A 13,310-nucleotide genomic window follows, 5' to 3' on the forward strand; every position below is an offset into this window, starting at 1 on the left:
GAACGAGATTTACTTGAAATTGTAGTGTTTGCTGGTTACACTTCACCAACTCTAAACACACTGTTAACGTTTGGAAACACCACGAGCAGTTTTATATACACCGTGACAGTTCTGTACACGCTATAAACAAAATGTTGGTATTTACCAATATGATAGTTTGATTTAAAAACTAGCTATTTTTAACAGCAGTGTTTTTGATTTGCAACGGATTTTGAAAGGCAGCATCTCCCTCTGAACGGGAAACTTTCTGTCCATGTCCACCACGTTGAACCTAAATCCAAAGGAAAGCACAGCGATGCCAGCTAACACGTTTGCCCGGTTATACCCAGGAAAACAGATCTCATAGATGGCATCTACTACACCGAGCACCTCTGCAGAAGGAGTAACCTAACTCGCAGCAACAGGGAAATTGTTTCGCGGCGCAGTCCTTTATCAAGCCACCGTTGGCTCGGGGGGGGGGGGGGCAGCTCCGGGCGTTAAACCCGGCTGGCTTTGGCACAAGGGGGAGGCTGTGGCGGGGCTGCCGGCTCGAGGCCTCTGCCCGGGCCAGCCGGGCCGCACCGCACCGCGGCCACACGGCCGCCGGGTGGAAGCAGCCGCTGGCTCCGACACGCGGAGGCGTTTTCGGGACTCGGCGCTGCCGCTCAGCCCGTAAGTGCGACGGGCCCTCGGCCACGACCGGGCGACCCGACCCGGTGAGGCTCCGCGGGGCAGCCGGGCGCTCTTCTCGCTGCAGCGCCGGGCAGCAGGGGAGGAAGGAGGGAGGTGGCCCGGCGGCGTCAGGCCCCGCGGGGTGGGCGGCCGGAGGGCGGCCATTTTCCGGCCGGCGCCCCCGCGCCCGCCCGAGCGACCGGCGCCGAGCCCGGCCTCACTCCCCCGCTCGGCGCGGGGCGCCGGCCGCCCCTCCCCGCGCGGGGCTCGCCGGGAGCCGCAGTCCGCCGCCGTGCCCGCGGCCCGGCCCAGCCGTCATCGGCGGACTACGGCTCCCGTCGGCCCCCGCGCGGGGCGCGCGTGCGCGGCCGCGGCCCCTCGAACAACAGAGGGGAAAAAAAAAAAAGAAAAAAAAAAAAAAGCCCCACCGCCTCCCCCGAGCGGCGCTGGGCTCAGCCCGAGATCGGGAGGCGGCCGGGCCCATCGCCCCGCCAGCCGCCGCGGGGAAACCGCCTCCCTCCGCGGGGCTGCGCTGCGCCCGGCCTTCCCCCGCAGCCCGGCGGCGCCTCCTCGCCCCCAGCCAGCAGGAGAGGGCTGTCCGCGCCCGGCGGCGGGTGAGTGGGAGGGCGGGATCGGGCCGGGCCGGGGGACGGCTCCGTTATTCCGCGGCTCCCTGAGGGGAGCCCTCCCCCCGCCTCGGCCTCGAGCGCGGGTGGGGGGTTGGAGCGGGGGGGGGCCGCGGGGGGAGCTGCTGCCGCCGCTCGGGGGCTGCGGGAGGGGCGGGGGCCGGCGGGGCGGCTGCTCGCGCCGCTCGCCGCGGGGGGGCCGTGGTGGGGGGGTGCTCCGCGCCCGCCCCCTCCCCCGGGACCCGGCCGCTGGGAGGAGGGGGCGCTGCCACCCTGCTCGCTTCTCCCATTGGCTGGTGGGGCGGTGCGCACGTGCCGGGGCCCTGCGCGGGGCGGCGGCGATTGGGCGCGGGCGGGAAGGGGAGGGGCAAGGCAAGGGGGTCCTGGTCCGCGCTCGCGCCCCTCCCGGAGCCCCCGGGACAGCCGGACCGGCCTAGGTCGTGGTGCTGAGCGGCTCGGGCAGGAGGACGTTTGTTTGTTTGTTTGTTTGTTTGTTAAATCTATTCCTGTTTAGGGATTTTTTTTTTGCTCTCTATGTACCAGGTTCAGCCTGGCGCCCTGCAGGGGACGGATCTGCACCCTGGTCAGCTGTCAGGGCGAGCAGATTGCTTGGGGAAGAGCGTTGGGGCAGGAGAGCTCAGCAGAGAGACGCAGGAGCAAGGCCTTGGCTGAGGCAGGGATTCTCCTGCCTAGAAGGACCTGGCGGTCCTGGTGGATGAGGAGCTGGATGTGAGCCGGCAATGTGCACTCGTAGCCCAGAACCCAGCCGTGTCCTGGGCTGCACCCAAAGCGGCGTGCCCAGCAGGGCAAGGGAGGGGATTCTGCCCCTCTGCCCCGCTCTGGGGAGACCCCCCTGCAGTGCTGCATCCAGCTGTGGAGCCCTCAGCACAGGAGACTGTGCCATGGACCTGTGGGAGCGGGGCCAGAGGAGGCCCCAGCAATGCTCCGAGGGCTGGAACAGCTCTGCTGGGAGGACAGGCTGGGAGAGCTGGGGGGTTCAGCCAGGAGAAGGCTCCAGGGAGACCTTATTTCAGCTGGTCAGGACTGAAAGGAGGCCTACAGGAAAGATGGGGACAGACTTTTTAGCAGGGCCTGTTGCGATAGAACATGGGGTAATGGTTTTAAACTAAAAGAGGTCAGATTTAGACTAGATCTAAGGAAAAATTCCTTTACAACAAGGATGGTGAAGCACTGGCCCAGGTTGCTCAGAGAGGTGGTCGATGCCCCATCCCTGGAAATATTCCAGGTCAGCTCTGTGCACCCTTATCTCATTGAAGATGTCCCTGCTCATGGCAGGGGGGTTGGACTAGATGGTCCCTTCCAACCCAAACTATTCTATGATTCAGCAAAGGTGGGCTTATGCACAGCAAAGCAGCCAGCAGCAAAGGACTTCCCTAGCCAGCAGAGAATAATCATTACCAAAGTCTCTCAACCTGATGTTTAAGGGAGGTCAACATAAAATCGTACGCCTGTCTGGGTGTGTAATGTTACCTGCCTCTCTTGGGTTCATGACAGTGTTTCTAATAATCACAAAGTTTTGCGTATCACTTGTTGTGTTTCCAGTTCTGTGTTTGCAGGCTTCTTTTGTCAAACATTTGGCTCATAAGTTGCTTGAGAGAAACATCCACACAGTGATTGTTTAATGAGTGCAGCCATCCCCTTCTAAGCTAATCGTGCATCTGTGTTGTTGGCAGTGTATATAAATCTTTGGGTTAATGAGGAGCAACTTTCAGACTATGTTTTTTAAAATGTCTAATATTTGTTTCTGCTTGTCTGAATTTAACTCTGCAATTAAAATAACAAACCACTATAAAATATATTAAAAAAAAAAAAAAAAACACAAAAAGAAAGGCTTCTGAATCCATTACGTAAATTAGACGGCACAAAAGCTTGTCCCTATATGGCCTGGTAAGAGGTACTGGTACTCTTTGTCTTACCTGTGAGGACATGAGAGCCTTTTCAGAGAAGTTTGGTTGAAACTCTTGTTCCTCTGGAAAGGCAGTGAATTCCTAATTTTCTGACAAAAAGTTACTGACAGATTCCCAAACTCTTCCTTATAGGATTGACTTTTATTTCATGTCTCGCATCCTGGCTGGAGAGAGACTTCTAATAGGATTGACATAAATGCTTTGATTTAAGGAAGAACACGTGTAATTGATTCCATGGAAATCGTTGTTCTGTTTCATTTGGTTAAATACAGTAATAGAAACGAAGGAGAGAGATGCAGGGGGAATTAAGTGACAAAACAGAGGGGGCTGGTTACTGCTGAAGAGTGACAGGGTGACGAGTTTCTCAGGTTTCGCAGAGTGCCCTGATGCTTGCAGTGCTGGGCAGCAGCAACCGGTGCGGACACAGGGCGGTTCGCTGCATGAAGCTACTGTGCAAAGGTGTGCACTTCGGATATCGGCTATATACTAACTGGGTTATTTTTTTCAAGGTATTAAAACACTACTGGGTGTTTAGTGTCAGTTTAGCTCTTTGTGGGAACCCTGGAGGAATTAAAGGGGTTTTGTTTGCCCTTAAATTGGTTTGAGCCTTTTGTTTCCTGTGACCATTGCAGTATGACATATAAATCCAAAGGACCAGCCTATGCTAGCAAGGACGACAACTTCTCACTCTGGAAAAAGTGCCAGCACCAATTTTGTTATAAGTAAATAAATACCGATAGAGTTTAGACTAATTCACTCCTCAAATATTTTGTGTAAGTGTTGATGGACACGTACAGAACTAAAGTAATTGTTACTTAACATGATTGTCATGTTGACTTCGTAAACATAATTACACTGGTAAAGACAGCAATTATCAGATGGTCAGGACTGCTGTGATTAATATTTCATTTTATTTACATAGTTTCACTGTAATTCACAAATGCCGAGGTGCTGCAAGTAGGACACTGCGTGCTTAAAATCTAAGTGAATTGTTTCCCTAGTCTGTCTGGCTTTAATACAGAAATGGAGTTTTACACTAATGATTTCTTAACTACTCCAAGCCAGGTGTCCTGATATTGACTGGGTTTGAGTTCATTTTCTTGCCAGTAGCTGGTATAGTGCTGTGTTTTGGCTTCAGGATGAGAATGTTGATAACACAGTGATGTTTTAGTTGTTGCTAAGCAATGTTTTCACTAGGTCAAGGACTTTTCAGCTTCTCACACTGCCCTGCCAGCGTGGAGGCTGTGGGAGCGCAAGGAGCTGGGAAGAGACACAGCCAGGATGGCTGACCCAGGCTGGCCAAAGGGATATTCTGTGCTGTACAACCTCACACTCGGTATTATAAACTAGGGGAACGCTGGCCAGGGTCGCTGCTCGGGAACTGGCTGGGCATCAGTTGGTGAGTGGTGAGCAATTGCATTGCGCATCACTTATTTTGTATGTTCTTTTATCATTATTTTTTATTTTCCCTTCCTTTTCTGTTGTATTAAACTGTCTTTACCTCAACCCATGAATTTTACTTATTTTTTCCCCGATTCTCTCTCCGATCCCACTGGGAGGGTGGGGAATGAGCAGATGGCTGTGTGGTGTTTAGCTGCCTGCCAGGTTAAACCACAACACCAGGTAATACATTCACTTTTATATAATTGCCTGTGAAGTATATAGTTATGATACTACATTTTCATTTTATCTAGAATTTCATGATTATATGTTGGTCTATATTGGAATCTTTAGAAGTAGTGAAAATAAAATTTAAACACCTCTTTGCAAACACGATTATGCAGACTTATGAATGAGAGAAGTCAGAGATGCTTTGCAAATAACGGTTGCTTGAATCGTGTTTTACTTTTTTAAGGGTTCTTAGGAGTAGCAGAGGCAGCTGCCACCTAGGCTGGCTAAAAGGTCACCGCATGTTGCTGAGTATCATAAAAGTGTCTAGGAAAATGGGAATGGATTATTACTGGGTTTAGCGGGGGTCTTACAGCTGTGTAATTAACCGTGCCTGTCCGCCTCCAGGAAAACGCTGCTGGATTCATGTGACTTCGTGCTGTCTCGGTGCTATCGGGTGTGCTGAGCACCAGGTGTTTCCCCTCGGAGATTTGTTTGTTAGGGGCCCTTGTTCTCCCTCCCGACTGCCTTTGGTTGCTGACTTCTGCTCGGCTGCCCTCAGAGGGGAAAAAACCCCAACCAACTTAAATCAGTGAGCACTCCAGTAGGGATTTGGGGCAGCGTGTTGGTTTGCAGCGAGATCGTATTTCTGCGTGGCGTGATTCTGCGAATCGTTTCATTAATTGGGACGTGGTACAGCGTGTAGCACTGCTGGTGTGTTCTGTTGGGCTAAGCCCTAATGTAAAACACTCGGTGCTGTGTCTTGTTGATTCTGCTGCTGTGAGTTAAATCCCTGTGGTGGGAGTTGGATTGAAATGGTGACAGCAAACGTCCCAGCTGCCGTGTTTAATGGGTCACTGTTGCTGCGCTTGTAATGGTGTCGGGTGTGAATGGCAAGAGCATGCTTACCAGGGAACCCACTCCTCGGGTGAGTGCTGGTGCCACGTGTCTGTATTCCTGATGTCGCAGGCTTAAGAAAGCGATATAGCTTAAGGTTAGGGAGATAAAAACACTTAATTTTTAGTGAGCAAAGGAGAAAGAAGGTTGACGTTAATTGTGGCGTGCAGACTTCCCCTGAATCAGCTGCTCTGCTGCTCCAGATAAGAGGCTGGGAAAAGGCAACCGAGATACTTCAGGGAGTATGTGTGTAAGGGAGAAGGGCAGAGCCTCCCTGCTCTGTTAAGGCTTCTTCAGGGCTACTCTGCTGTCCTTGAGAGTTATTTTTATTCATTTTTAAGGGGCGTTAACAACCTGGGTTAAGTCTTAGCTGCTAAGAGCTGACCGTGCATGTGTACATGACACTGCTCTCTAGCCGATGAGGCCAGGTTTCTACCGCCACGGGAGCCAACTTCTGTCTGGAAGAGCTGACAGTAAGCCAGAAGAGATGAAACCAGATGGGTTTGAGTTGACTAAATACCCTCTTGTATCTCCATATTGTCTCTCCTTCCAGTTTCTGGATGTCAGGAAGCTTTACCCTCTTGTTTTTGGTGTAGGCTGTAGTTAAGCTCTGCCAGACCTGCCTCAGCCTCTTTTCTTTGGCTTGAGCTGGTTCTGAACATCTGAAGCTGCTTTTGCTTGGTGTGGTCCAGCAATATTTGCGTTTGAGAACAAGTTGGTCCTCCACGGCCGTAACATGGATGTTGCTCATCTGAATTGATTCATAATCCACATGCACTAGATGCAGATGGTGAAGAACTGGCAATGTTTTTGTGAAGGAACTCCCAGATCCTTTGCTTCTATTTCTCTTGGGCTATGGCTGGTGAAAACATTTCCTTTCAAAAAATAGTTGGCGTTTATCTGAAGGTAGGGGTGTCACACGGTTGGAGCACCCTTGCTGTTAAGCTTATGTTTCCGCTATGTGTGAACAGTTTAGTCATTGGAAGGAGCTGAAAATTGTTGCTTATAGAGTATTTGTATAATTTTAAGATGATCAAAGACATGTCATAACAAGGAAGATCAATCATCCTAACAGGATTGCATAGGTCAGCCGTGAACAGAGGCTGGCAGGTGAAGGTGAGAATCTCCCAACCCTGTGTGCACTGCAGCTAGGGTGGGTGTGTTACAGAAAATCAGAAAAAATGAGTGGTGGAAGGTTTGCATCCCAGCGGGGTTTCTATGCGAGGTTAGTTTAGAACTGTCAGGCTTAACTTCCTCCGAAACATGGGATCGCTGAACCAAACTGTGGGAAAAATAACAAAGATTTTTAGCCAATGTTTAAGAACATTTATTTGCACTTAACAGCTTGTGAGTATTAATCTGTACAGTTTGAAAGAACCAACTTCTGTCCTTTGTCAGAAGGCCAATATTTGGGCAGAGTTAAATGTGCTGAAATTGTGTCATGGCCCAGAAGGCAAAGAAGCCAAAGGGTGAAAGCTGCAAGAGCCAAGCAGCACTCTGTCTTCCAGTTAGATTTTTTTTTTTTTATTATATATGTGTTTCTTCTTGTTCCAGCTCTGTAATGAAATGTATACTTTTGTACCCTGCTAGAATAACTTTTTTTTCCCCTAATATCAAAAGTGGCCCGTGGGGACCCAGCAGGAACTGGACTTTTTTTCCCCCAAGGACCAGCAAATCTTCAGTGGTGTGTAAGGATGAGCTCACACAAACTTGCATCCAGCTGTATTTTGGGGTTCTCAGGAGTTACACCCTTTTCCATGAGTCTGGCAGGATTCGTTTTGCTGGTTGGTAATGCTAGGTGAGGGATTAGTGGAGAGAAGTATGCTTTGGCATCCACAGCGGCTTTTCTGGAGAGTAGCAGACAATGGACAGATGTATCATTTTGGGAATACCCGCTTGCATTACGTCCGGTGAGGGGTAAAAACGTGTTGCTACTGCTTAATCAGACTCTTCTCTAAGAAATGTATATTCCATCTTTCCCCTCGCCACTAGTTTCCTCTACGTATTCTTTATATGCTTGTCCTGGTTTTGGCTGGGGTCAAATTAATTTTCTTCCCGGTAGCTGGTGTAGTGCTGTGTTTTGGCTTCAGGATGAGAACGATGTTGATAACACAGTGATGTTTTAGTTGTTGCTGTTTACACTAAGTCAAGGACATTTCAGCTTCTCACACTGCCCTGCCAGCGAGGAGGCCGGGGGGGCATAAGGAGCTGGGAGGGGACACAGGCGGGACGGCTGACCCGAACTGGCCCAAGGGATATTCCATAGTGTACGACATCGCGCTCGGTATGTAAACTAGGGGAAGGCTGGCCAGGGGCCGCTGCTCGGGCGCTGGCTGGGCATCAGTTGACAAGTGGTGAGCAATTCCATTGCACATCACATATTTTGTATATTCTTTTATCATCATTGTTGTTGTTGTTATTATTATTTTCCCTCCCTTTTCTGTCCTCTTAAACTGTTTTTATCTCAGCCCACGAATTTTACTTCCCCCCACCCCATCCCATTGAGGGAGGGGTGGGAGTGAGTGAACGGCTGTGTGGTGTTTAGCTGCCTGCTGGGTTAGACCACAACAGTCCTTTTGGTGCCCAGCGTGGTGCTTGACGGGTTGAGGTAACGACAGATTTGACCAGAGCATGTTAGAACAAACTTGTTGTAAGCATTCATTATATTAGTTTAATAGTCGCTGGTCACAGTGTTGATTTATTTGCTCTCAAAGTTGTATATGTTCTTGGGGGTATGCTATGTAACACCTTACATTCAGCGTGTGTTCCCCTTCGTGCTGTTTATCACCTCTGGGAGCTGAGTTAAGGTTACCATTCTGCTGTACTTTGTAGCACAGGCTTATGATACGATAAAATGGCTGGTCATGAGACTCATCTGGTATTTGCACTCAGCATTGCCATCGTCTCCATACTTATGGAGACATCTCTCAGAAACTATTAATAATTACACTTTTTACCTTTTCTCTCGGAGAACCCATCTATGGCAGAGACATGGGAGGACACTTTCCCCCGCTCCTTCACCCTCCCTTTCTCCTTCCCCTTCCCCTTCTCCTCCAGGCTAGTTATAGTAGCTCTTGAGAATTTTGAATATCCTTGGGATGTTCAAACTGGCATGTTCCTGTTGCTATGTCTCCTACTCCTGAATATGTTTCAGGTCTTGTTCAAAGTTAAATAAGTATTTAAGAATACCACCCAGAGATCTACCCCAAGGCTGGATAGTTATGAGTGGCAGGGTGTGTGGGGTAGTATGGGCAAGTACCTAGGACAGTGGGCACCTCCGATGTTTTGGAACTTCACCCTGAACAAGTGCAGAGTCCTGAAGCAATAGTAAAATATTTGGGAAAATGTATGCTGTCACCCTGGCAATTCCAGAGACACACAAATCACTGCAACGTGCTGGGGCCTGGCCCATGCCTACCAAGCCCTGTTCAACACTATTCAGTACCCTCAAGGGGAAGAGAAGGTCTCTGCATCTGACGACAAAACGATAGGCACTGCGGCTACTCCAACGCCAGCAACAGGCACTGCAGCTGAACCAGAGAACGAGCCTGTGCCGGTATCAGTTGCCCTTATACACAGGAAGAAATATTGGAAGCGGAAGTCAGGTTTTTTAGTAAGGGAAGAAACTCTTCTGAGTAAGAAACTCTTCCGTTACTAAGGGAAGAAGCAGACGAGGCAGACTACTCCAAAGCAGGGCCATCACAAGAACAGGAGGAGGAAGAGGCAGAACTCATAAATGAGGTGGTAACCACCCAATCCCTACCCCTGAGGGATTAGGGATTGCTGCAAGATAGGCAAAAAGATTTCAGCCGTTGTCCAGGCGAGCACATTGTCATCTGGCTGCTCCAGCACTGGGATGGATAACAGGCCCGTAGCCTGAAACTAGAGGGTAGGGAAGCCAAGCAGCTGGGATCCCTTTCTAGGGAAGGGGGCATTGACAAAGCGATGGGAAAAGGGGCAGAAGTCCTCAGCCTCTGGAGGCGACTCCTGTCAGGTGTGAAGGAAACATATCCCTTTCAAGGAAGGTGTTGTATGTCACCCAGGCAAGTGGACCATCATGGAGAAATGTATCCAGTACCTGAGGGAATTGGCTGTGCTGGAGGTGATTTATGATGATCTGAACAATGAGCGGTTATCCAAAGACCCAGATGAAGTCAAGTGCACACAACCCGTGTGGTGAAGGTTTGTACGGAGCAGACCGTCATCATATGCCAACTCATTGTCTGTAATGACTTGGAAAGACGGAGAGGGTCCAAAGGTGGATGAATTGGCTGGCCAACTCCGGCAGTATGAAGAAAGTCTGTGGGCTTGCATCTCGACTGTGGAGAAACTGTCCTGGGAGTTCCAGCAATTCAAAGAGGGTATGTCCTACTCCTCACCTGTATGGACCAGTATCTCAGCCATTAGGAGTAAGTGTTCTTCTGCTCAAGAGAGAGGATATAGAAGGTACACACCTTGGGCCACCCTGTGGTTTTATCTGTGTGACCACAGAGAGGCCATGAAGAAGTGGGATGAAAAATCTACCTCGATGCTAGAGGCATGGGTACATGACTTGCAAGGAAAAGCAATCACAAAAGGGGGTTCTTTCAGGAAAATTGCTGCTCCGATTGCGTCTCCAGTTTCCAGCGGGCAGTTCACCTGACAGAGCAGATCTTACTTCTGATCTTAATAAAGGGATTTCTGATTTGTATTTGCAGGAAGTGACTAACGAATACTATGACCAGGACTAGAGGGGCCCTGCCTTCAGCCGGGTAGAGGAAGGGGACAGCCAGGTTTATTGGACGGTGTGTATTCGATGCCCTGGCAGATCAGGCCCACTGGAGTACAAGGCTCCAGTGAACACCAGTGCACAGTGTACCATAATGCCATCAAGCTATAAACAGACAGAACCCATCCATATTTCTGGAGGGGGGATCCCAACAGCTGACTTAGGATAAGTATTGGAGGCCGAAGTGAGCCTAACTGGGAATGAGTGGCAAAGGCACCCCATTGTGACTGGCCCAGAGGCTCCGTGCAGCCCGGGCATAGACTACCTCAGGAGAAGGTATTTCAAGGACCCGAAAGGGTACTGGTGGGCTTTTGGTATAGCTGCTTTGGAGACGGAGGAAATTAAACAGCTGTCCACCTTGTCCGATCTCTCGGAAGACCCTTCCATTGTGGGGCTGCTGAGGGTCGAAGAACAAGTGCTGATTGCTACCGTAACAGTGCAACGGCAGCAATACTGCAACAACCGAGACTCCCTGATCCCCATCCATAAGCTAATTCCTTGACTGGAGAGCCAAGGAGTGATCAGCGAGACTTGCTCACCCTTAAACAGCCCCATATGGCCAGTGCGAAAGTCTGTAACAGAGAGTGGAGACCAACAGTAGACTATCATGGCCTGGATGAAGTGATGCTGCTGCTGAGTGCTGCCGTGCCATTAGAAGTTGAACTTCAATATGAGTTAGAACTTCAATATGAGCTGGAGTCAAAGGCAGCCAAGTGGTACTCCATGACTGCTAATGTGTTTTTCTCAAGCCCTTTGGCAGCATAGTGCAGGCCACAGTTTGCTTTCACGTGGGAGGGTGTCCAGTACACCTGGAACCGACCACCCCAGGGGTGGAAACACAGCCCTACCATGTGCCATGGGCTGATCCAGACTGCACTGGAACGGGGTGAAGCTCCAGAGCATCTGCAGTACATTGATGATGTCACTGTATGGGTCAACACAGCAGAAGTTTTTGAGAAAGGGAAAAAAATAGTCCAAATCCTTCTGAAAGCCAGTTTTGCCATAAAACAAAGTAAGGTCAAGGGACCCTCACAGGACGTCCAGTTTTAGGGGTAAAATGGCACGATGGATGTCGTCGGAGCCCAATGCATGTGATCAACAAAATAAGAGCTATGTCCCCATCACCCAGCAAGAAGGAAACATGAGCTTTCTTAGGTGTTGTGGGTTTTTATAGAATGCATATTTCAAATTACAGCCTGAGCGTAAGCCCTCTCTATCAAGTGACCCAGAAGAAGAACGGTTTCAAATGGGGCCGTCAGCAATGACAAGCCTTTGTACAAGTGAAGCAGGAGACAGCTGATACAGTCGCCCTTGGGCCAGTTTGGGCAGGACAGGGTGTTAAAAATGTGCTCTGCACCGCAGCCAGGGAGAAAGGCCCTACCTGGAGTCTCTGGCAGAAAGCACCAGGGGAGGCTCGAGATCGACCCTTGGGGTTTTGGAGTTGGGGATACAGAGGAAAAACCTCTGGTTTTTTAGCTCTATGTGGTGGTGAACTCCTCACCAGGCAGTGTGCTGGTTTTGGCTGGGGTCAAATTAATTTTCTTCCCGGTAGCTGGTGTAGTGCTGTGTTTTGGCTTCAGGATGAGAACGATGTTGATAACACAGTGATGTTTTAGTTGTTGCTGTTTACACTAAGTCAAGGACATTTCAGCTTCTCACACTGCCCTGCCAGCGAGGAGGCCGGGGGGGCACAAGGAGCTGGGAGGGGACACAGGCGGGACGGCTGACCCGAACTGGCCCAAGGGATATTCCATAGTGTACGACATCACGCTCGGTATGTAAACTAGGGGAAGGCTGGCCGGGGGCCGCTGCTCGGGCGCTGGCTGGGCATCAGTTGACAAGTGGTGAGCAATTCCATCGCTCATCACTTATTTTGTACATTCTTTTATCATTATTGTTATTATTTCCTTTCCTTTTCTGTCCTCCTAAACTGTTATCTCAACCCATGAATTTCACTTTTTTCCCCCGATTCTCTCCCCCATCCCACAGAGAGGGCAGGGAGTGAGCGAACGGCTGTGTGGTGTTTAGCTGCCTGCCGGGTTAAACTACAGCAATGCTTAAATAACAGTTTTTTTTCATAAAGCTTCATTATTTTTTTGCTTTTGCTTTTTGTGTGTCTGACAAGCAACTGCTAGAGAGAGTATCCGTTACTGGTGGGTGTATCAAGATCGGCGTGTGTGCTCCTGTGTGAGTGCAGGGAAGAAGGAAAGGAACTGTGCGTTGTGGTTTTGTTTTCTCTTGCCTTGAGTATTTCTACTTTTCTGGCTCTTAAAAGTAGAAGCCAGCAAGAAACATGTTGAGTGAGATACACGCTGGTTTGATTTGGCTTCCTGAAAAGCTACTGGGTTTGGTCTTTGTTTTTCTCCTTGCAAAAGGTAAACCCCAGAGGCTTTTTAGCTCTATATGGTGGTGAATTTCTCATCAGGCAGTGTGCTTGGTTTTGGCTGGGATAGAGTTAATTTTCTTCATAGTAGCTAATGTGGGGCTATGTTTTGGATTTGTGCTGAAAACAGTGTGGATAATACAGGGATGTTTTAGTTACTGCTGAGCAGTGCTTATGTAGCGTCAAGGTCTTTTCTGCTTCACGCCCCACCAGCGAGGAGGCTGGGCTGCACAAGAAGTTGGGAGGGGGCACAGCCGGGACAGCTGACCCCAACTGCCCCAAGGGATATCCCATCCTGTACGGCGTTGTGGTCCGCTTATAAAGCTGGGGGAAGCAGAAGGAAGGGACATTCGGAGTTAGGGCATTTGTCTTCCCAAGTAACCGTTACGCGTGATGCAGCCCTGCTTCCCTGGAGATGGCTGAACACCTGCCTGCCCGTGGGAAGTGGT

At 50.0% G+C, this 13,310-nt stretch overlaps 1 protein-coding gene across 1 annotated transcript in view; it reads left to right on the forward strand.

Moving 5' to 3' along the window:
• Positions 1-570: 570 nt before the first annotated feature.
• GTF2I (general transcription factor IIi) overlaps positions 571-13,310 on the forward strand; it is a gene marked incomplete at its 3' end in the record, with an annotated part of 83,754 nt that continues 71,014 nt past the window's right edge. Inside the window, exon 1 of the mRNA XM_082008666.1 lies at positions 571-1,265. The remainder of the gene's footprint in view (positions 1,266-13,310) is intronic.

This window comes from Phaethon aethereus, assembly GCF_964289735.1.
Source record: "Phaethon aethereus genome assembly, chromosome: 19".
NCBI classification, from domain to species: domain Eukaryota; kingdom Metazoa; phylum Chordata; class Aves; order Phaethontiformes; family Phaethontidae; genus Phaethon; species Phaethon aethereus.